Source organism: Budorcas taxicolor, chromosome 7, assembly GCF_023091745.1.
Source record: "Budorcas taxicolor isolate Tak-1 chromosome 7, Takin1.1, whole genome shotgun sequence".
Classification (NCBI taxonomy): Eukaryota; Metazoa; Chordata; class Mammalia; order Artiodactyla; family Bovidae; genus Budorcas; species Budorcas taxicolor.
Window position 1 is genome coordinate 11,513,816 of NC_068916.1, and position 4,034 is coordinate 11,517,849.

General features: G+C 43.4%; 1 pseudogene; it reads left to right on the plus strand.

Annotated features, from left to right (window-relative positions):
• The first annotated feature begins 957 nt into the window (after positions 1-957).
• On the plus strand, positions 958-1,994 carry LOC128051324 (protein SET-like; annotated as a pseudogene).
• Positions 1,995-4,034: the final 2,040 nt, after the last annotated feature.

The following is a 4,034-nucleotide window of genomic DNA, read 5'->3' on the forward strand; positions in this document are numbered from 1 at the left end:
AAAAAAAAAAAAAAAAGAAAAAAAAGAATTAAATCCTTAGTTTTAGACCTGCCAAGGTTTAGGGATGCTGGGGTGGCATGAGGGAAATCTTTGTGGTGATGGAATATTGATGGATCTTGATTACAGTGACAGTTGCAGGAATCTACATATGCGATAAAACGACTTGGAATTACAACACACATCGTACCAATGTCAGTTTCTTCATTTAAATATTGGACTGCTGTTGCTGCTGCTAAGTCGCTTCAGTCGTGTCCAACTCTGTGCGACCCCATAGACAGCAGCCCACCAGGCTCCCCCGTCCCTGGGATTCTCCAGGCAAGAACACTGGAGTGGGTTGCCATTTCCTTCTCCAGTGCATGAAAGTGAAAAGTGAAAGTGAAGTCGCTCGGTCGTGTCCTACTCCTCGTGACCCCATGGCATGTAGCCTACCAGGCTCCTCCGTCCATGGGATTTTCCAGGCAAGAGTACTGGAGTGGGGTGCCATCGCCTTCTCCAAAATATTGGTCTATCATTATATAAAAATGTAATCTTTGTGGGAAAATGACTGAAGATTACACAGGACTGCTTGGCAGTGTTTTACAACTTCCTCTTAATTTATGTTTCAAAATAAAACTAAATATTTCAAAATCAAAATAAAAAAGTCTGAGTTCTCTGAGCTTGCAGTACCTCTCTCCTCCTCTGGGAGGATTCTTGGCTTTTTTTTTTTCCCAGCTGCTGCTGCTGCTGCTGCTAAGTCGCTTCAGTTGTGTCCGACTCTGTGCAACCCCATAGACGGCAGCCCACCAGGCTCCCCTGTCCCTGGGATTCTCCAGGCAAGAATACTGGAGTGAGTTGCCATTTCCTTCTCCAAGGCATGAAAGTGAAAAGTGAAAGTGAAGCCGCTCAGTCCTGTCCGACTCCTAGCGACCCCATGGACCACAGCCTACCAGGCTCCTCCGTCCATGGGATTTTCCAGGCATGGCCCCCAGACTCCAGTCTTCACTTCCACCCCAACCAAAGAAAACATGAAAGCGAGGCCGACTCCTGCCTCCAGGCCAGACGAGGCATCTGCTTCTTCAAACTTGCTGAAGGAAGAAAAAGAACAGCAAGAAGCAACTGAACATATTGACGAAGTGCAAAATGAAATAGACAGACTTAATGAACAAGCCAATGAGGAGACTTTAGAAAGTAGAACAGAAAGATAATAAACTCCGCCAACCAGGGCTTCCCTGGTGGCTCAGAGGTTAAAGCATCTGCCTGGATTGCAGGAGACCCGGGTTCGATCCCTGGGTCAGGAAGATCCGCTGGAGAAGGAAATGGCAACCCGCTCCAGTACGCTTGCCTGGAGAATCCCATGGAAGGAGGAGCCTGGTAGGCTACAGTCCATGGGGTCCCAAAGAGTTGGACACGACTGAGCGACTTTCAACCATTTTTAAGAAAGAGGTCAGAATTGATGGCAAAAATCCCAAAATTTTGGATAACAGCATTTGATAACCATCCACAAGTGTCTGCACTGCTTGGGGAGGAGGACGAAGAGTCACTGCATTATTTGACAAGAGTCGAAGTGACAGAATTTGAAGACGTTAAATCAGGTTACAGAATAGATTTTTATTTTGATGAAAACCCTTACTTTGAAAACAAAATTCTCTCCAAAGAACTTCATCTGAATGAGAGTGGTGATCCATCTTCAAAGTCCACTGAAATCAAATGAAAATCTGGACAGGACTTGATGAAACAATCAAGTCCAACACAGAATAAAGCCAGCAGGAAGAGACAGCATCAGGAAGCAGAAAGCTTCTTCACCTGGTTTACTGATCATTCTGATGCAGGTGCAGATGAATTAGGAGAGGTCATCAAAGATGATATTTGCCAAATCCATTACAGTACTTGGTTCCTGACGTGGATGATAAAGAAGGGGAAGGAGAAGACAACGACGATGAAGAGGCCAAAGGATTGCTGAAGAAGAGGATGAGGATGAAGATGATGATGAGAGCGAGGAAGAAGAAGATGACTAATGGAAGGAACACACGGATTCCAACCTTTTGTTATTTTCTCCAGTCCCTGGGAGCAAGTTGCAGTCTTTTTTTTTTTTTTTTCTCCTCTTGTGTTCAGTCGCCCTGTTTTTGAGGTCTCTTTTCTCCTTTATACCACAGTTCAAAACTTATTTGCTGGGGGGTGGGGGGAATTCCTTGAGCAGAATTCAGTGGGAAACAAATCTCTACCCACTTCTGTTCCAAATTCATTTTTATCTCTTCCTGTCTCAACAAAAATTGTATGGAATCAACACCACCATGCTCTGTGAGAAAAAAAGAAAAACTTGCTGCTCCCTTAGCTCTGCTGGAAGCTGGCGGGTGCTAGGCCCGTTAGTAGGGCATAGAGTTCTAGCTTTTTTCCTCCCTTCTCTGTATATCAGGCTCAGAGATCACACAGTGTCTTTATATGAATATGGATAGCATTTACCAACATGTATCTGTCTGCTTTCTCTTGTTAAAAAAAAGAAAAAAAACTTTAAAAATGGGGTTATAAAAGGTCAGCAAAAGGGTGGGTTTGAGATGTTTGGGTGGGTTAAGTGGGCATTTTGACAACATGGCTTCTCCTTTGGCATGTTTAATTATGATGTTTAATGGAAATCCTTGCAGTTTAAGATGACACTTTTAAAATAAAATCCTCTCCTAATGATGACTTGAGCCCTGCCACTTGATGGGAGGATTAGCAGAACCTGTAGGATCTTATTTGCAATTGAAATTCTCTATTGTATTTTTGCTCCTGTTTTTTTTTAATTTTTGTTTCACTGGAAAGGAAAAATGATGCTCAGTTTTAAATGTTAAAAGTGTACAAGTTGCTTGGTTACAATAAAACTAAATGTGTACACACACAAAATTTTAATCTGTTAACATATAGCAAATAAATAATTCTATTCACTCTGAACCAAGGTCCTCATACATGCAAAAAGACCAATAAAATGCGTCTTCATGTTTGATATAGGAGGTCTTCATATATCAGAACAATATAAAAACCACTTTTGAAGAGTCTTACGGTACAAATACCAGTAATGCTATGCAAATGCTTAGAAATTTCAGAGAAGTAATCATCAGGCAAAACAGGAGGAAGAAACATCCAGACCAGTGACTTCCTGTTAGATAATGAAAAGCAACATGCATGTGTTAGGTAATGAAAAGCAGCATGCATGTGCGCTAAGTCGCTTCAGTCATGTCCGACTCTTTGTGACCTTATGTGCCCTAGCCTACTGGGCTCCTCTGTCCACAGGATTCTCCAGGCAAGAATACTGGAGTGGGTTGCCATGCCCTCCTCCAGGGGATCTTCCCAACACAGCTATCGAACCCATGTCTCTTCAGTCTCCTGCATTGGCAGGTAGGTTCTTTACCACTAGCGCCACCCAGAAGAGCCCCGTGAAAAGCAGAAGTCATACTGAAAGCCAGAAGTCCCTTCCTCCACAGAGGAAGATAAGACATCTTCTGTGGCTGGGCTTGCTGGTCTCCGCACCATGAGAAACAGCTATCTAAGTTTGCTTCCAGGTAAGTAGAATTACAATGATGGAGTGAGACAACTAAAGCCATCTGAGACTCTTTATCCAGTTTGAGAATTTTCTCTGTTCTTTACTTTTAAAAAGCTCTTGCTTTATTTCTGGTTTTCCCACTATGTGTACAAAGAAAAACAGGAAAAGAAATTTCAGTTCTGTTCAGTCGCTCAGTCATGTCCAACTCTTTGCAACCCCATGAACTGCCACATGCGAGGCTTCTCTGTCCATCACCAACACCCATAGTTCACCCAAACCCATGTCCATTGAGTTGTTGATGCCATCCAACCATCTCATCCTCTGTCGTCCCCTTCTCCTCCTGCCCTCAATCTTTCCCAGCATCAGGGTCTTTTCCAGTGAGTCAGCTCTTCGCATCAGGTGGCCAAAGTATTGGAGTTTCAGCTTCAACATCAGCCCTTCCAATGAATATTCAGGACTGATTTCCTTTAGGATGGACTGGTTGGATCTCCTTGCAGTCCAAGGGACTCTCAAGAGTTTTCTCCAACACCGCAGTTCA